This window comes from Balaenoptera ricei, chromosome 5, assembly GCF_028023285.1.
Source record: "Balaenoptera ricei isolate mBalRic1 chromosome 5, mBalRic1.hap2, whole genome shotgun sequence".
In the NCBI taxonomy this organism is placed as follows: domain Eukaryota; kingdom Metazoa; phylum Chordata; class Mammalia; order Artiodactyla; family Balaenopteridae; genus Balaenoptera; species Balaenoptera ricei.
Genome location: NC_082643.1, coordinates 8,584,569 through 8,605,381, shown reverse-complemented (window position 1 = coordinate 8,605,381; position 20,813 = coordinate 8,584,569). Strand labels below are relative to the sequence as shown.

Here is a 20,813-nt window from a genome sequence, read left to right as displayed (position 1 = left end):
TGGAGCTCAGTGAACGTTCATAGCAGAAGAGAGCCTTAGGGAAGGCAAATCCATATCAGGAATAAGTGTCTATTCTAGCAAGGACGAACCACCGCCCCTTCCGTGATGGAGATGCTCCCGTGTGATCAACCAGATACCAGGTAGCTGGCTGGTCCCCCGGGGGGAATGGCACCATAAGGGAGCTCAGTGTTGGTGTCTGCTGAGTGGCTGCGGCCACTCAGGTGGGCCTTGTCGAAGGGCTGCCTGTGCTAATGAGGCCGTGCATAACCTCCGGCCCCGCCACCGTGGCCGCTTCGCTCACGAGCCCACTGGGTGACTACAGTGATGGCTGGGGAAGGAAGCTGACTGGTGTCCACAGAACAAGTTATCCTGTCCCATTGATTACTAGAGTCCTCCTCTGCTGGCGTCACCCTTAGGTGAGCATTCACGTAGGACACAGACACCTTCATGATCTTTGGCTATTCTGGTAAATCTGTCCACATTACCTCTTCTCCGAATTTCTTCGTCCCCAATTTCCCAATCATGTTTCTTCCAAGTCCCTGATCATCCAGCCAAACCATTGGCCATAGCAACATCCCCTGACCCCCCCCCCCCCCAAAGAAAGAAAAGAAGAAGACAGCCTGACTACTACATCTAATTTAATTGGTCAAAATGGTTTTTAAAAATCATTTTTTTCTGGAATGTATTGCTTGACTAGACACAGTAGATTTATCCATATTATTGAGCATGCTCTGTCCAATGCAGATAATACAGAAATGATTTCTTAATTACTGGAAAGCCTGAAACATAAAAAGATAATTGTCCATTAAAGATATTTCTACTTAAACTTTGGTTTTGTTCATAAGGTATATGGAAGTTTATGAATGCATTTCCATTTAAAAATATACTTAAAGTTCAAGACAAGATAATCACTTATTTTTGAAAAATGTATCCTTTTGTTATCTCATCATCTTGAGGGAAGTATGATCTTGCCAAGCATCTTTATTACTATGTCTTCTATTTTTTGCCTTTGTGTTTGAAAATCATGGAAAACCAAAGCTAGAGAGTAAAGCAGTAAGTGAGTAATGTACTACCCAAAGTGGTCACGAAATATCTTTTGATTAATTCTGTTAAAATTTACAGTCATGAAGTGAGAGAAATATTTTATTTTGTATCTTAATTTTATGGGGCAATTAATTTAATTATTTTTCTAGAACAAAAGAAATGTGATACATAAACATATACTAGTAACTATCAGAAATTCATTCATTCCGTTAACAAAACTGCAGTGAACCGTGCAAAGCCGGGCCTTCAAAGAGTTTGAATTCTAATGTCAAGGCTAACTACTACAAATAAATATACAATATAACATCGTGTAATGATAAATGTATTAAAATAGTGGATTGTGTTCATAGTGTTAATTATCATAATCCTTATCTTCAAATTTGGCTGTCGTTTTAGAAAATCATGGATAGCACACTGTTTTGTAAAGGAATTTGCTCCCTGTTATAAGGTATAATAATTTGGAAAGTAACTTGGAGCTAAGCAAGAAGGTATCAAGCAGTTATTTTTGGTTCTAATTTATGCAATCTTTTTTTCAAATATGTGAAGTTTGTGAAGAAAGCTCTTGTCTCTTTAACTTCTTGCTTAAGTAGTAAAACAGAAGTCTAGGAAATTCTATGACCAAGCGAAAATGACAGTTTATTTGTTGGCGAACTTTGTTTTTTTCCTGCCCATAAGCGTAGCCTTAGGAAGATGAAACCTTCACCACAACATATGTGTACATTTTGCTGACCTGACAAAAATTGTGCAATCCAAATCCCAAACTTACAAGTTAGGAATTACACTGGAAAACCTAACTGAAACTGACAAAGACTACAATTATAACAAGAGCAGTACTTGAGCCCCCCAAAGTCGGTTGTTTAGGATAGTAATTACTAAAGGCAAAACTCAATAATAACAATTTTCTTCTTCTGAAACTGGTCACTAGGGACTTCCCTGGCAGTCCAGTGGTTAAGACTCCACGTTTCCAATGCAGGGGGCATGGGTTCAATCCCTGGTCGGGGGAACTAATATCCCACATGCAGCCTGGCACGGCCAAAAAAGAAAAACAAAAAAAAAACCCTGGTCATTAGGTGGAAAATTCTATTCCTGTTATGTAGAAATCCTTCTTTAGCTGGTTGGAGAAAGAAAGTGTAAAAATAAGTAGTCTGTTCCACAGTACTATGTTTTGCGTGTTAGACAAGACAGTTATCTAATTGTGTGTGCTTTAGAGGTACTGAAACATTTAGAATGTGCAAGAATCTTTTCAGTCCATTTTCATTCTTTTCACTGTCTTTCACATCAATGTACTAGGATATTTATTCTTGGTTATGTACCAGGATATTTATTGTCGATTATGTGGCAATCTATCAAGGCAAAGATGAGTGTTGAGACGCTAGTCTAATCAGGGCTACTTGCTATTGAATTTAGGAGCAGAGATGCAACACACATCACCTAAACTCCTGTTTTCTGCCAATGTTATAGTAGCACAGTGTTGACTATTTACTTCATTGGAACCTTTCAGAAGGAATCTGAGCTCCTTCTCAGTGGGTCTATGTAACTGTCTTGGGTTAATATGAGATTCTGTGTAAAGTAATACGCCAGATGGTAACTACCTATTAGACATTTTCCTTTTTTCATATCTACTTAAGATTCACTTTCTAGGCACTCCACAATCCCTCTGGGCCCTTGAGGGTGGAAACCTACCTTCTCACAGGGCATGCATTCAGTACTGTCTGGTTATGCCAGCAACTCCAGGAGCAGCTGTTGGGATGTCATCAAGTCTCCATTGTCTCCTGTTGCTCTGATATCTGGATCTGCTCAGTTTTTAGTTGTTACCTTTCTCTTGATTCTTGAAACTGCAATCCTTTTTCTAAATCACTTTTCTCCATTCTGAACTCTGCCCCCATTCCTTCATTGACCAAAATATCAATAACACAAGGCATATTTGTATTTAGCAGACCACGCTGAAGCTTTGAAGTTGTGCAGTGGAATTACATTATTACCGACTACAAGCCAAAAGTTAAAATTTAACATTTTTCCACCATGGCCTCCATTGGCCATCCATCCACCATTTCTTACTGGCTGTCTCTCCTTTGGCTTGCTGCCTTCACTTCTCGTCATAGCCACACCCTCCCTCTCCTGTCCTTTCCCTATATTCTCTCATATTAGTTTGCTCAGGTTGCAGTAACAAAATACCACAGACTACGGAGCTTATCCAACAGGAATTTATTATCTCTCAGTTCTGGAGTCTGGAAGTCCAAGATCAAGGTGCTGGCAGGTTTGATTTCTCCTGAGGCCTCTCTCCTTGGCTTGCAAATGGCTGTCTTCTCCCTGTGTCCTAGCATGGCCTTTCCTCTGTACATGCATCCCTGGTGTCTCTTCTGTGTCTTAATCTCCTCTTCTTATACGGACAACAGTCAGAACAGATTAATGTCTACCCTAACAGCTTCATTTTAACTTAATTATCTCTTTAAATATCTGTCTTCAAATGCAGTCACATTCTGAGGGTTTAAGGCTTCAACATATAAATTTGGAGGGAGGGGGACACAATTAAGTCCACACTATTTCCCAAGTCCTTTCTTTTCTGTTCCATTGGCAGTTTCCAATCCCCAAGTTTCAGTTCCTTTTCTAAAGCAGAGCAACTTTGTTTTCCATTAAAAACCTGTCTGTATGTTTGAAGCAAAATGATATCTACATTCAGACTTCATTTTTTCTAGCTCAGGTGAAAGTTTTAATAGTATAGTTTCTCATCCAATACAAATAGGTTCCATGGCAGGACTCCATCAGTTTTTGTACATATGAGGGACAAACATGATTTATTCTCCTTGTCCCAGAGTTCCCTCGGGACCACTGGATGGGACAGAGTTGGCTGAGACGCTTGGTTTTTCCTTCTTCCAGCTCATATATTTTCTCTTGAATTTATTCACTTACGTTATAAAAAGAAGTTGTAAAAATTAACTCAGAGAGAAAAGGAAATACCTTGTCAGCTGCTAATACATAGGTCTCAGGAATTTTTTTAAACAGAAGGTTATCCGTTGCATAACTGTTACCCACCATCCATAAGCCAAAGTAATACCTGAGTCACCATAGCTCCCCATCCCCAGTCTCTCCTGGCAGCTCCTCCTTCAATTCCACTCTTTTAGAGACTTCCTTTTCTTTTCCTTTTTAAAAATATTTATTTACTTATTTGGCTGCATCGGGTCTTAGTTGTGGCACGTGGGATCTTCGTTACCGCATGCGGGATCTTCGTTGCAGCATGCAGGATCTTTAGTTTTGGCATGCGGGATCTAGTTCCCTGACCAGGGACCGAACCCGGGCCCCCTGCACTGGGAGCCTGGAGGCTTAGCCACTGGGCCACCAGCGAAGTGCTGAGACTTCCTTGTCAATTCAAGGGCAGTCTCAGCACTCATCTCTCAAGAAATCTTTGTTGGCCAATTGATCTATATTGTCTTTAATCTTTACAACATTCCTGTAAGGTAGATATTATTAAACATATTATGCAGATGAGAGCTAATAGGTCAAAGTCTCAGTCTTGTGCTATTTAGCGACAGAACCTGAATGTAATCTGTGTCTGCCAGGTCCTACTGTCTCTGCTCTTTACGCTGCACAAGAACAGCAGATTGACAAGAGTCTGGAATACGCAACACTCTTAGCCTTCTCTTCAATATTTGGATACTGTAAGGTCTATCCAAGTTTATGTTCCTCTTGCCCCTTTTTTAAAAATTACAAAGAATATTTGGGGGAATTATCTCTAAAGCATAATCCGCTAAGATTATTCTTATTAATTTTGCATTTTACTTTCCCATGCTGGTTGCCATTAGTTTACACATTGGCAATCGTGGCTGTCGCCTCCTGGCTTTGGCAGGGAGAGAAGAGAGTCATGCCAGTCAGGGCCCTACACAGCAGCAGGAGGGGCACAGCAGTGGGAAGCCCTGAAGGGAAAGCGTCCTGGGTCAGTACCAAAGGACAGTAAATAAGGAGACACTATTCCAGGAAGCCACAAGCTAGTGAAAGTTTTGGGAAAGAAAGGCAACATTCATGAACCAAGAGGTAGTTCAAAAGGTGAATCAAGATGAAAAGCCCAGTAGGAGAGGCGAGAGAATAAAACATAATGGTTAGGGTCCAAAGGAAATAAACAGAGACAGGTTGAAGGGAGGGTTTAAGAACAAAACCTTTGATTGTGCTGATATTGTCCTTTATGCATTTCTAAGCGTGCATCATTAGGGCCCAGTTAAAATGTCACCAGAACTGGAATTTTTGGACCTACCTTTCTATAAGAAATGATTGTGTTATAGGTATCTAAGGTAAATGCTTGGTGAGTGTTATTTGGTTCTTCTGAATTCCTTTTTTCCCCCTAAGTCATCATGGTGGGAAAGAGAGACGCAAACATAATCAGTAGTTAATTTTTATTGAATGCTTAAGTTCTCCTAACAACCCTACGAGAGAAGTATGTTATTATTCCCATTTTACAGATGGGAAAAATGGAGGCACAGAAATGCTAAGTAACTTTCCCGTGGTTGCACAAGGGTAAGTGGCATGGCAAGGATTTGAATTGATTACTCTGCAGCTTAAGAGATAAAATAATGACACAGTGTAAACAAATGAGGATTCAATGTATTCTGCTTGGATGAGGATTAGGGAGACCTCTGCCAATGAGATGACGTGTCTCCTGTGGATCATCCCACAACTTGGTACCCATGTAGATATTACCTCTGATTGTGCTCTCACAGAAATATTACCGTAGGTACTGCTCTCATTACCCAGACACTGAAAGTAATACATGAACAAGGATATGTCCGGATTTTTCTTTTACCAAATAACCCCAAGTCTTAAAGACGTTCCCACTCCACAGGGCTGGGATGTTCCATTCAAGTGAGGGTTTGTTTCAGAAATTCTAGGTATCAAGTGCTACCGTGATTCATCGCTTACACTGACATTTTTAAAGAACTAGTAGAGATGGATAACGTGTTAAAAATCCACGTGATGGTTTTTATACCTCAGGCAGTTTGGATAAGAGGAGAGGGTACTTTCTGAACAAAATGTTTTCCTGGAAGTAGTTCTTCTTGTACGTATTATCCTAAAGGTAAGAGTAGACTGGACTAGACATATTAGTTCAATTCTCTTTTCACTCGCATGGTTCTTTAACAGAACTCCCCACGAGAAAAGTCTGACAGAATAAGGAAGTATGATTAATTTCTTTCTCAAAACATTTATCAGTGAGTATGTGGTTTTTTTTAAAATTAATTAATTAATTTATTTATGGCTGTGTTGGGTCTTCGTTTCTGTGCGAGGGCTTTCTCTAGTTGCGGCGAGTGCGGGCCACTCTTCATCGCGGTGCGCGGGCCTCTCACTATCGCAGCCTCTCTTGTTGCGGAGCACAGGCTCCAGACGCGCAGGCTCAGTAGTTGTGGCTCACGGGCCCAGTTGCTCCGCGGCATGTGGGACCTTCCCAGACCAGGGCTCGAACCCGTGTCCCCTGCATTGGCAGGTGGATTCTCAACCACTGCGCCACCAGGGAAGCCCCAATGAGTATGTTTTTATACATGTTTGCTAACAACTTCTTTAAACGTTTGCTAATACAAGTGGCAGAATTCTTCTGAACATTTCCAGCATACCACTGGGGAATGAAGCTGTGTGGATGAGGACATGTAGGACTCGTCGCTTCTAAATGTAAGTGATAAGCTGTGTGGAAAGCCTTGGCTGGATGTTGAGCAGGGTGGTGACATGCTCAGACTCGCATTTAAAATTCTCCTTTAGTGTAACAGTTATTAATTTTTGAAGATTTAAAAATATTCAGCAGTAATTAGCATATAGGCTTCAAACTCTCCATATAATAGAAATATACTAAATAATCACCCCCTTCTGAGAAGAAAAGCTAGCTTAAAAACAGTCCCAATACTTGAGTAATTATGCTTTGCTCTGTGGGTCATATGGATGATAGAGTGTGACTGTATTTGAAGAGGTAACTAAGTTAAAATGAGGGCATTTGAGTAGACCCCTAATCAAGTATGACTGGAGTGTTTATAAGAAGGGGTGATTAGGACATGGACGCAGATAGAGGGAAGACCCTGTGAGGACACAGAGAGAAGGTGGCCATCTCCAAGCTAAGAAGAGAGGCCTCAGAGGCAATCAACCCTGCTGAAACCTTGACCTTGGACTTCTGTTCTCCAGAACTGTGAAACAATAAGCTTCTGTTGTTTAAACCAGGGCTCCCCAAGCCTGGGCCGGAACCGGGCCATGCCGCAGGAGGTGAGCTGCAGGCGAGCGAGTGAGGCTTCACCTGCCGCTTCCCATGGCTCGCATCACCGCCTGAGTCATCCTCCCCCCGCCCCCCGCCCCCGTGGAAATATTGTCTTCCATGAAACCTGTCCCTGGTGCCAGAAAGGTTGGGGACCGCTGGTTTAAGCCACCCAGTCTGTGGGTGGCTAACGAATACATATCTCAACAACAATAACCATGAGGAAGGAACCATTATTATCTCCATTTTACAGATGAAGAAACAGAGGCACAGGGACGTTGAATATTTGCACAAGGCCAACAGGCAGATGGGAAACTTGGATTTGAATCTACATAGTTGTCTCCGGAGTCTGAGCTCTTCTCCATTCTTTTACTCCCTCTCTGATGGGACATTCTCCGTCTTTGGGCAGGGCTTGTTTTCTAACAGCTGTTATTCCTGGAGCTTGACTGGGGGGTTGAACTGCCTTTTTGATTAGGACACTCCTTCGTGTCTATGACTCTAGCTCTTTTCTTTATGGCTGGTTAACTTCTCCAGAGAGGAGTCCTTTACTCGCCTACATGGTAGATATATTTCTGGCTCCCAGCATTTGGAATCAGGGCCAGGGAAGGGGAGAAGGCCATGAAGTCCTACAAGTCTCTATGCAGACTTCACTTGATCTCATTTGCAGCCCCAAGTCTCTCCATACTCATTCTAGCCAACGTTTCCAAACCTGAAGCCTTTCTGATTGAACGCCTCCAGGGAATATACCTGTGGTCAACGCAGTGCAGTGTGGATGGAGGGGATAAGGAGGGCTGCTTGCCCTGATCAACAAAGTGGAGGAAACTACCTGGTCCTTCCAATACAGACTTTCAGCTGGTCTTCTGGTGTCAGCCTCACACATTAGTCCCACCATCAATAACTGATGCTTCAGCTCCTGGGCGCCTCTCATCTTCGTCAGGAGTGTCACACTTCCTCCTGGGGGTGCCACCCCTGCATCAGCCGTCCCGGTTACCACCACTCCTTCTACTGCCCTTCTTCCAGTGTGTTGGCATCTTTGGTCCACCGTTGTTTCCTCTTCTATTTTCTCTCTCTGAATTTACAAGCTTTGGTTTTTTTACGGCCATGGTAGTGAGTTTGAGAAGAGAAAGGGGATGTCTTTGATCTATTTTACTAGATTTTCTGACACTACCTGTTCCATGACGTTGTTCGAGTACTGGGTTTGGTTTCACTTGCACTTGCTTCAGCTTTCGGCTTGATTAAAGCAGTTCTAGTAGATGGGAGGCACATACAGGTGGACATCTTTTTATTTAGTTCAGACTTGCTTAGCCAGTGTGGAACTAGGATGTATCATATGTGTCTGTTGTTAGAACCACACAGAGGTGATTCTGAAGAAACAGCTCTTTCTCAAAAGAATGCTGTTCTGGCTCAAGTAGATGGCCTATACAGACCAGCTTTACCCAACCCATAACATTATTTGACTTCCTTTTAGTAAAGTCTTTTCTAATAAAACAAACAATCCAACCGATCAACCAACAGACTTTTCAGGTGGGTGGCAGACAGGTAGGAAAAAGCACTCCCACCGCACTGTCCCTTCCCCCCACCACACAGACACACTGTTGAGTTTGATTACACTTCTCATTTATGTAACAACAGGAATCAGAAATTATGAGAGTGGTGTGCCTGGAGATGGGGAATGAGAGCGAGTAAGTTGGCTTTTCTTGGTGCAGGAACTGTGGGTCTATTCAGTCCCTTTTGGGGGGATGAGGGCTCATCAGTGACACCAAAGCAGGATATGGTCGCCCTGAAACTAGAAACCGAAATTTTGCTCTTTGCATTTTTTAAATAAAATATTTATTTATTTATTTAGTTGTGGCAGGCGGGCTCCTTAGTTGCGACATGTGAACTCTTAGCTGCGGCATGCATGTGGGATCTAGTTCCCTGACCAGGGATCGAACCTGGGTTCCCTGCGTTGGGAGCACGGGGTCTTATCCACTGCGCCACCAGGGAAATCCCTGCATTATTATTTTTTTAATTTCAGAGGATTACATCATCGATTCAGAAGTAAAGTCTGTGTGTTTTCATTTGAATCATAAAATACTAATGTGGGGTTATTGAGGGTCTTACATCAAACTTGAATCAACTTTGCCATTTGTGGGGAGAAAACAACACCCCCCTAAAAACTAATCGACTACCACTATTACCACGGAAGTCTTATTCCTTTGCAAAGGAACCGTCCAAAAACCTGGAACGTACTGCACTTGCCAACAAGAGAGCTACAGAGGATAAACACTGAAAAGAAGGAAGTATCCTTTATCCCTCTACTGAAGGTACATTCTGTATTGTTAGCACCAATGTAAACTTTGAGGATCTCATTTCTTGATCAGCAAGCTAAGGGTGAGGCATCTGGTGCTGATTCTAATATGTTTCACTAATTTAAGGTTCATTTAGGACAATATTTAATTAGAGCACTAATAGAAGAGCTCTCACTGGTCACATTTTATCTCCGTTTACTCAGTTCCCTTATTGGTAGTAGATTCGAAAGCTCCTCTACCAATGCTTCCCATTGTGCTGTTTTTAGTGGTACTTTTTCATTTGCAACATTTAAGGGCGTATACAGTTTCTCAAATTTTGGCTGAAGGAAAGAAAGAAAACTTTAAAACACTGACTGTGGATCCTGGGAGAAATCACCTTCTTAGACTTGCTTATTGCAGCTCTAAGGCCGTGGTGTCCCAGGAAACGTGGACTATTGACTCCTTGCAAAAGCTGTAAATGTACGTCTTACCAAGCAAACTCCTCCTAGAGGTATCCAGGACTGGACCTTTAGCTTTTCTGGAAAACATCCTAGAGAACACCATTTCCAGGTGTTTTGAACACTCATGATCTATAGAAGACACCAGAGTATAATATTCTAATAGTTAAATTAAAAAATTTTGATGCTCATAGACTCAGAAAGTGGTGAGCTCCTGCTATACCATATGTGAGGTCATGTTGATGAAAAAACATTTATCTGTTATTTTGATGAATGATGTATCCAGATCCTGTTACATCATTATTAGGCCACAAGTAGAAAAGTGAGAACAAATGGGATTAAATTATAAAAGTGTGTTTACAGAAGCTTTTAGGGGGCATTTTGAGTCTTCTCTTTTCCCATTAAGTCTCTGAGCATCCCAGCACGTATAATGTAATGACATTGATGCCGATTTTTATTTATTTTTTTCTTTGTGGAAGGCCATGGTTCTTGAATTGTTTACGGCCATGATTTAAATGTTCTTGGAGTCCCGTGAGTATCTTGCAGTAGAATTAAAAAATACTTCATATAGAATTATTTTGGGGGTGATTCTGCAGTTTTTTGTATGCTTAAGTATTCATTTTTCCGGAACAAGAAAAATTCTTTAGGGATTTGCATAATTTCAAACCCTAAGAAGAGAGTGTGAACAGGCATGTAGATTTCAAGTGTAACATCTATTGAGTTAAATAAGGTGCCATTTGTTTTGATAACTAGAGAGGAACCGTTGACTTTGTCAAAAAAATATAATGCTTGGGTGTTTTTAAAATTCAGTAAAACACAGTTTCCAACTTCGGGCTGAAAAATATTCTCTTACTAGTTTTTTAGCCATTATGCAACTGGGAAGAGGCAAGCAGAGAATGCTTTCTTTGTGCTGGAGCTTGAAAAATGTAGAAAGCTGCATACCTTGGGCAAATTACTTCTCAAAGTGTGTGGAGAAGTCTGCCTTTAATTAAGACCTGATGGAGTGAGCTGCACTATTTTTATAGCAAGGGTGATTTAAAAAATATTCCTTGTGAAAATATTATACGAAATATTTTAGTTTTAGTTCTTGTTACAATAAGATTTTATTGACTTTCTGTCCGAGGGATGTGAGGAGCAGGGCAACTTCTCCTCTGAATACAGTCTTCCAATAGTAGTGCCTCTTAAATAATGTCTAAAAAGTGGTATGTTGACATGACTGTTAAGACTATTATGAAAAGACTTGAGAGGAAGCAGCATGAAAGCAAGAGTGACAGACTTACCGAGAGGGAAACAAAGGGTGGTCCCTTTGTTATAAGCTCACTTCTGCATTATCCAAGGGTTTGCACACATCATTGAAATATGGTTAGGTGTCTGCTTTCTGAGTATTTTTATATCAAGGCATCACCGTGCTTTATAAATACAGACTCCAGAACAAAATACCTTTAAGACTCTTACCGATTAAGTACAATCTGTCTCAGCTGCAGGTTGACGGAATAATGGGACATCCAAATCCAATCATTTTTCCTGGACCTTTTTTTTCATGTCTCTTGGGACTACCCAAGACCTGGCCTCTGGTTTAGGTCCGTCACAGTCACCACAGAGGTGCTACTGGTCTGAACTCTTATCATCATTCTCAGATGGGAAACTCCACTGGCCCCCCTGTGCCGAACTTGGCCATCAGCACCTTCACCGCATGACGTGACGGTGATGAGTGACTTAGTTCCAGAACCACGCTGCCACTCCATTCAGAGGTCTGGCAATCTCCAAGGGCGCTGCCCTGGATAGAATACAGAATTCTGCTTCTTACGGAAACCACCACTTAAGCATCCTTTTAAACTCGAGGAATCCAGCTGTCTCCTGGAGTGAGATCAGACCTCCCTTTGACTTCAAAGCCCAAGGTCCCCACCAACCACTAATTGGGCAATTTACTTTCTTCCTTCTCTACGCTTGAACTCCACAATGTATTAACACCTCCCGGGGCAAGAGATCCCAGCATTCATAAAAGAGAGGTCAGGTATTATTTCTCTTTGAGGAAATAACCTTTTCATTCTTTTGCTAGTGAGTCCATTTAGCAGTGGGGGAAATTCATTAAGATTTTGTTTTATATTTTACCATTTATCTATGGCTGTAGATTATCACAGATGTAATAAAACGGTAATACAATTGCAGTTGCAGTTCTGAACAAGGTATCTTCACTGGAGCAGGAAATAAACATTGCCCCCTGCCTGGTGTATAGCTATTGACCTAGTACATGCTTTTTTGGCATTTTTATCAGCTAAATTCACAAGGTGTAGTTTGCTTTCTAGTAGCAGGGATAGCAGAATACTGACTTGCCTAAGGGCCATCTAATCTATGTCAACCCACTTCCTTCCTCTTATAATGTGGTTCAGGGGGAACTTGATCACCTTGATACTTTATAGCACATTATGCTAGTGCACTAGGTTGATGAAATTATGCTTATTGGACCTAGTGAGCAGGAAATACCAAGCACCTACATGCCTTCATAAGACAGACATGTGTCAGGGGGAGAGTGAAAAGCCCTGCTGATTTCAAGGACCTGTCACATAGGCGGAGTTTCTAGATAGCCAGTCATCTTGGATGCATTGGGACATCCCTTCTAAATTGAGATATAAGTTTCTGTGCTTTGCTTGGCCCACTGCAAAGAACAAGCACAACATTTTGTGAACCTCTCTGGAACTGGGAGACTGCATATACCACAGAAGGAGATGCTAGTCTTCACATTTGTTGGAAAACCTGTAATGCTGCCAGTTATGAGCAGAGCTTGGAGTAAGAAAAGCAAGGAAGGTTCTTCGGCAAGTCTGTGCTGTTCACACTTGTGACCTGTTAGACCTGACGGTGTTAAGCATTTGTTTTGGACAGAGATGTACAGAGCTTCTTTCAAGCTCACAGGTGCAGACCCTTAGGTGTTTGGAAAACTTGACCTCTTCTGACAACTATTCTCCACTTGAAAAACATCTTTTAACTTGCTACTGGGCATGGTAAAGACTGAACACCTGATCTTTGAATATAAGTGAATATGTGACCCAAAATGCCTATTATGAACTGGGTGTTATCTAAACTGTTGCACCGTAAATGTCGACGTGTGTGGACCATTCCAATAAAAAATGAAAATGATCTATGTGAGACAGGGCCAAAGAAAGTCAGAAGGCACAAATAAATGGCATGAATGAATGGCTTAGACTCCCGTGGTTGCTGCACTTAACTGCTTTCCTGCCATTCCCTCAGACTATACCTACCATCTAATGGGGGATTTCTTTATGACCAGCCGAAAGGAGAAGAAAAAGGATGAGCTTGGTTTGTGAATGGATAGTATGTGGGCATCAAACAGAAATGGATAGTTGCCACATACAGCCTCACTTAGGGGTGGCACTGAAAGACAGCGATGAAAGAAAATATTCTCAGTGGGCAGACCTTTGGGCAGTCCTCTGGTTGTCCACTTAATATGGAAGGTGAGCTAGGCTGCAGTATGGATTTACATAAACTGGATAGACCAGCGGTTAAGGCTTTGGAAAGAAAAATATAGGAAAACTAGTGATAAGGTCTCAGGGAGAGGTATGTGGATGGGCCTTTCAGCATAGCAAAGGTGGGAGAATATTTGTGTTCCATGTAAATGTCCGTTCAACGGTATACTGGTGGTGAATGTGTGCTTTTGATAATTAAGTGGATAAGACGATCTCTCCTAGGGATGTCAGTCAGCCTCTTTCCCTAACCTTTCATATGATTGGTCAGTGGAAGTATATGAAGTAGGTATGGTGGCAGGAATGGAGGCTGTGGGTGGGCTCACCAACAGGGGTACCCTCACATCAAGACCGATTCATTTGACACCAAGAATGTGTCCAATCTGCCTGTAGCAAAGGCCATTGCTGGGCTCTCAACATGATACCATTCATGGTGTTCATGTCATTCTCCTGGAATTGTGGGATGGCATCTGGAGGCTCACTTTGGGCACCATCAGGAGTAAAATCCTGTAAGGACAGGGTGCTGTGTACAAGATTCCGTGTACACCTTCAACCAAGGCCAAAATAGGGTACCATCTTCCACGTATCCATGTATCCAGGAGCTGGAAGTGAGAATGGACTTTCCAATTATTATACCAAATATATAATTTGAGGAATTTTTTTGTTCCCATCCATGCGAGCTTGGTCTCAATGGGTTTATAGTGCTGGAGGGAGAAATGCATCCATTAAGGAATTCAATAATAGTTCCATTGAATTAGAAATGAGCCTGCCCGCTGGTCATTTTAGGCTACTGAAGCAATAGACAGAGAAGAGGTTATTGTACTATTTGGGGTGATGATCCTATTTATCAAGGGGAAATTGAGTTACTGCTATACAGTGCAGGGTGAGGAGAACTATTTCTGGAACCCAAGTGGGACTCTTAGCTACTTAGGACTCTATTACCCCGTGGCCCTTGGCAATAGAAAACTGTGGCAACACAATAAAGACAGGACCACCAAAGGACCCAGCTCCTCCTACAGGACTAAAGTTTTGACTCAAGTGATCAGGTTAAGAACCTGTTCAAGCAACGTGCTTTAAGAAAATAAGGAAAACATGGAATGGGGATTTTGGAAGAAAGTCACTATGTTAAAAATTTAGGCTTAGTGACCAGTTACAGAAGCAGAGATTGTAACACCTTTGCCTTGTAATAATTGTTTCTTTCCCCCATGTTCCCTCCCACTCCTTTTATGAAGGGCACTGTTTGTGGTTACCATTTTAGGTTGCAAGTGGTGATGTGAGTGAATTGACCTGGAAGGGATGGTAGCTGACCGGGGACACAAGCTTTTCACTTAGTCAAAGGACAGGAGTGGTTGCTGAGGGGCAAGAGGAGTGGAGAGTGCTGGGCACTTTCTGCTGCGTCTCCATCCTTACTCCTCGTTCTCTGTGTGGATCTTCATCAATGGGCTTCTTTGCTTTGGACTCCTGAGTGGGTTGGGCCAGTGGGATGCGGGGTAGCGTGACGTGCTGGCTTCTCCCCTTTGTGATGCTGCAGATTGTCTGTATCCCTTTCCTGAAGGTTAAGGCTCTTTTCAGCTGACGTTCTCCATGTAACTACCTTCTCTGGGTTTGGACAGCCAGTCCTCTGAGGCTTTGGGCTCCCTTGTTAACAGCCCACAGGTACTGAACTGTTTCTGGTGTGTTCCTTAAAACCTACTCCTGGCAAATGGTCTCTTTTAAAAATTCTCCTCAGATTACCCAGTCTCAGTATGTCCTGTTGGAACCCTGACTGATTCATGCACAATACTTCATTTAATCTTTATAACCGCTCTATGACATAGATTGAATAGATCTTGTCACTTCCGTCTTTGGAACATTCCAGTGGCTTTTCACCGTACTTGAAAAAATAGCACGGCTTATAAAGCCAACCTTGATCTGGTTTCTGCCTCCTTTTCCAAGCTGATCTCGTATCACTCTCCCTCACCCCCACTGCACTGTCCACTTTAAGACCCTTCACCGCTCTTTCTCCTGAGAGCCTCATCCCAAATATCCGCCTGCCTGTAATTCAAATTTCAGTTTAAATGTCATCGCCTCAGAGGGTCTTTCCTTAACCATTCAATCAAAAGTAGTGGTCCAGATATTATCACATCATCCTATGTTAACTCTTCTTATAGAATTTATCACTCACTGATATTTTCTTATTTATTTTTATACTTATAAAATCTCTCGCTCTCCCTCTCACTCTTTTCTAGAATGTAGATTTCCTGAGAAGTGGCTTTTAACGTTTGTGGATGTTGAATAACAAAGCAGGGATTAACTCTGTTCTATTGATAATGTAACAGAAGTTCAGAGGTTTAAAATTCCTCAAGGATTCACAATTATTACTGGAAGAATCAGCACCTGTGACTTCTGATATCCATATGCCAGGGTCCATTACCCATCTGATTGACTGAACACGAAAATGCCGTGGATTACTCAGCCATATAAAAAGAACAAAATAATGCCATTTGCAACAACACAGATGCAACTAGAGATGATCATACTAAGTGAAGTAAGTTAGAAAGGGAAAGACAGATACCACATGATATCACTTCTATGTGGAATCTAAAATAAGATGCAAATGAACCTATCTATGAAACAGAAACAAAATCTTGGACATAGAGAACAGACTGGTGGTTGCTGAGGAGGAGGGGACTGTTGCGGGAGGGATGGAGTGGGAGGCTGGGGTCAGCAGATGTAAGCTTTGATATATAGAATGGAGAAACAACAGGGTCCTACTGTAGAGCACAGGGAACTATATTCAGTATCTTATGATAAACCATAAGGGAAAAGAACATAAAAATAAAGAATGTATATATATATATATATATATATATATATATATATATATATATATATATTTAACTGAATCACTTTACTGTACAGCAGAAATTAACACAACATTGTAAATCAACTATACTTCAATAGAAAAAAATATTGATTAAAACAAATGCCGTGGAAGAGAGAATGCCATGAGAGAGGGTGTAGTGGGTACACCATCAACTAATGTCTGATCCAAAACTCCTGGAAAAAATAATTCTGGGTCTCTTATCTTCTTAGCCCATTTTGGGTTTGGAAATGAATTGTTTTACTGGATATTAAATTACCATTTCTCCCCAGAAACAATTCAGTAAGATGTTAGAAGTGTTCCATGATTTAGTGGCCAAAATAACTTTGTTAAATACTGAATTAAGCACATCTCTTTACTGTAGGAATTCCCAGAGCCTTTAATATGTACATTGTGAATTTCCAGGAGGCAGATGTACAGCTACCTAAACTGATTAGCATAGAAAATACTTTTATGAGAATCCTGTTAGCATCTCATAGAACATGCATTTCCTGGAACACAGTGGGTAAACACGGAATTAAATCTTTAGTGATAGACATCGCGTTGGCAGAACAGTTTCATTGCAAAGATAAATATTAAAAAAATATTTTGTGTTTAGAGAAGGGAAAATGAGTACGTTTGTATTGGCATCTTCTAAATTTTGTTCATATGTGTGCTTTATTCAGTTTTGTGAAAGTCTTTTTTTTTTTTTCCAAGTATGTGTCTGCCAAATTTTTATTTCTCTGGTCAAACCACAGATTATTTCTGACAGCCTGACTATTCTGGTAGAAGTGTTGAAACATTCGTAAGTCTATTACGGATGTCTTCTGCCTAGATCCAGACAATTTCTAAGGGAGCCTGACGGTCAGTTGTCTACCTCCAGTTCAGTCTGCACAGTTGTAGTTTGTAGTCTGTTCTGTAATATGAGTTACGTTTCTAAGAAGACTCCAGGGGTTAAAAAAATTGAATAATGCAGATGTTTCAATGAGAAAAAGGGACTTGGGACTAGAATGTGTAAGGATAGCAAGAATAAAGTTATTTTTTTCTCACAGGAATTTTAATAATAAAGTGTTTTCCAAACTATAAGACTTTATTATTGCATGCTAAATAAGTTGGCTTATCAAAACAGACAGAAACAGAAACCAGACTTAGAAGCATATTCTTTACCTTTTCATCGATCTAAGTTAAGAAGCAGCCTCTCAGTTTCCTCTGTTACCTCTAGCTTTGCCTTGCTCTTATAATTGTGTTTGCAGCACAGTTTAAAATTACTACAAACTTTAAATAAAAGAATTTAAAAATGCATGAATAAAGAACAGGTGTGGAACTGAATAGCATGTCCCTTGTGTGGTTCTTTGTATCTGAACCCAGTTGCCATCCAGAGGTCCACGTCGTCTTCAGTATTTAAGAAAGACTACCCCGAGGGTATCCAAAGCTCTCCCCAAGATTTCTGCGAATTCTCAGGGCCTCTTCCATTTCCTGGGCTCCTGTGTTCTCAAGCTCTTGAGAAGTAAAATATTGCCTGCTGTATCAGTAAACAAAGGATGTCACAGTCATCAGCGATTGCAGCCACCTCCGACAGTGAGCTGGTGAGCCCTGAGGGAACTCAGGAAGGAAACAAAGAATACCTGCCATCTAGCAGCCATCAGACTGCAGCCACGCCCCAAGGTGAGCCCTGAGCAAACTCAAGATTTGAAAACCTGGGATACTGGCCCCAGAGAGCTGAGGCGCGTATCAAAGGAATGACTTCACTGAGCCCAGATTCTTGCATCTTGCAGAAAAGCGCTAAATTCCTTAACTTGAGATACCTAGTTGTCTTTCATTAACAGTAATCTTTTGTTTCTACTACCCGCCCTTTGTTGCAAAACTCCTATATATCCTAGCTCCCCCCTCGCCTCCTCGGAGCAATTTTCCCAGGGTTACTTGAGATGTTGCCTCCCAGGCTTGCTGTCCTCAGTACGTCCGCTGAAGAAAGCAGAACTCTCAACTTTTAGGTTGTCAATTTTCTTTGAGTCGACGCTCCGCACCATAACGACCCAGATGTGATATTTAATCCTTTTGCCAATTTAGACTTCTTTCCTTCTTACGCAACCACAACATTCAGTGGGTATAGTAGACGCCACTACCAAAATGGAGGAGAAAGGGATCACATAAAGTTCCAGATAACAAACCACTTAAATTTGCATATGAGATACTTCTCTCTCTCTTTCTCCCTCCCTCCCTCCCTCTCCCCCTCTGGAGTGGCCAGAGGGACACTGTACATAGTGGGTTTGTGTCACAGACGAAGAACTCCAAGCTTAGGAAACACCAAAATATTATAATAAGCTTTAAGCAGACCTGCCAGCCGCAAACCTGGAGGGAGACATTATCGTTACTATAGTGGCCAGAAAGCAAACCCGAGCTCCACCCTGGAGGGAGACACTATCTCAATCTTCCAAATCTGTTCACTCTAAAACCATCCTTGAAAAATAGTCTAGAACCAAAAGACAGTTCCTACCTCTGCTCACAAGACATTCAGAAACACCTACGGAGAATTCTTTCCCAACAGCTCTGTCTCAAGTACCTTTTGATACGTAAATTCTCCTTCTATCTATTTTGCCTCTGTCTCCTCCGCCCTCACAGCTTCTTTGTGGGAGAAACTGGTACAGTAGAACGGTAACAACCTGGAATTTGCCAGCTGAATCTGTGGTGTCTTTTAACCGTTCTCCTCCTGTGTTTCCTATAAATTGATATAATCTTGATCAGATTCCGGTTTCACCTTTCACAGGAACACTGTGTAGGTGGTGGTGTCTGAAGAGCCACCACGCTGGCATGTGTCCTTTCTGTGATGTTAGACGCCATCGAAGATCATTTATTCTTTAGGGGTTACAAAATGGTGATATTGTAATTCTTTAACACTTCCTTCGTTGATTAGCTGCAACACTTCCATAAAAACTTTCATAAACTCTTTGGTTACTTTGAGATACAGTTCACATAGAAAAGGGAGGTTAAATGCTTGATTCTTTCCCTTTATTTAATAGCTTTCAAAATGATCAGTTGGTGCCCTCACGCCCTGCTTAGATAACCAGTGAGTATCATTATAAACTCATGAAATTAAACATACTTGCAATTGCTGTTATTAGCCACGTTATTATTGTTTCCAAGAGTTTTTTTGGTAAAAGGTGAATCTAAGATGCAAATGGAAATGGTAAGACACAGAATATACACTCATGAGCAAAAATGAGGTGAAAGGATTTGCTTTATTAGAGAGCAAGACTTATTGCTAAGTGACAAAAATTAAGTATGTTATTGGTGCAAGAATTGACAAGTAGACCAAGAGGATGATTACCGAGTCCCCAAATAGATGGGAATATAAATTGGTACAATCACTTTGGGAAAAAGTTCGGCATTATCTGCCACAATTGAAGATAAGCATACTTATGACAAGGGTGACCAAATAATTTTTTCTCAAAACAGTGCACATGGGTTCTATTTTATTCCTCAACCTCATCAGCCTTTGTTGGTGAACATCTTTTCATATGCTTGCTGGCCACTTGTATGTCTTCTTTGGAGAAATATCTATTCAAGTCCTTTGCACATTTTAAAATCAGGTTATGTAGTTTTGTTGTTGTTGAGATATCCCTTATCAGATAAATGGTTTTCAAATATTTTCTCCCATTCTGTAGGTTGCCTTTTCACTCTGTTGACTGTTTCCTTTTCTGTGAAGAAGCTTTTTAGTTTGATGTAGTCCCATTTGTCTATGTTACTTTTGTTGCCTGTGCCTCTGTGTCATAACCAAGAAATCATTGCAAAGACCAATGCCATCAAGTTTTTCTCCTATGTTTTCTCCTAGGATTTCTATAGTTTCAAGTCTTTATTCCATTTTGAATTGATTTTTGTATACAGTATATGGTAAAGATCCAACACCATTTTTTGCATGTGGCTATCCAGTTTGCCAACACCATTTGGTGAAGAGATTATCCTTTTCTCGTGTTGTAGTCTTGGCACCCTTGTTGAATGTCATTTGAATGTATATGTGAAAGTTTGTTTCTGAGCTCTCTATTATTTTTTTCTTCTGGGTTTATTGAGATATAATTGACACTTAGCATTGTATAAGTTTAAGGTGTACAGCATAATTACTTTACTTACATATATTATGAAATGATTACCAGAATAAATTTAGTTAACATCCATCATCTTATATAGATAGTAAAAAAAAAAGAGGAAAAATTGTTTTTTTCCCTTGTGATGAGAACTCTTAGGATTTATTCTCTAACAGCTTTAAAATACATCATGCCTGGGCTCTCTGTTCTGTTCCATTGGTCTATGTGTCTGTTTTTCTGCCAGCACCATACAGTTTTCATCATTGAAACTTTGTAATATGTTTTGAAAAATGCAAGGCCTCTAGCTTTGTCCTTTCTTGGGATTATTATGGCTATTTAGGGTTCTTTGAGATTCCATATGAATTTTAGGTTTTTTCCTATTTCTGCAAAGAGTGCCATTGGCATTTTGGTAGGGATTGTATTG

The 20,813-nt window shown here is 41.0% G+C and overlaps 1 long non-coding RNA gene across 1 annotated transcript in view; it reads left to right on the top strand.

Moving 5' to 3' along the window:
- Positions 1–20,813, top strand: part of LOC132366331 (uncharacterized) — a 187,613-nt gene that overhangs the window by 17,482 nt on the left and 149,318 nt on the right. The window lies entirely within an intron of this gene.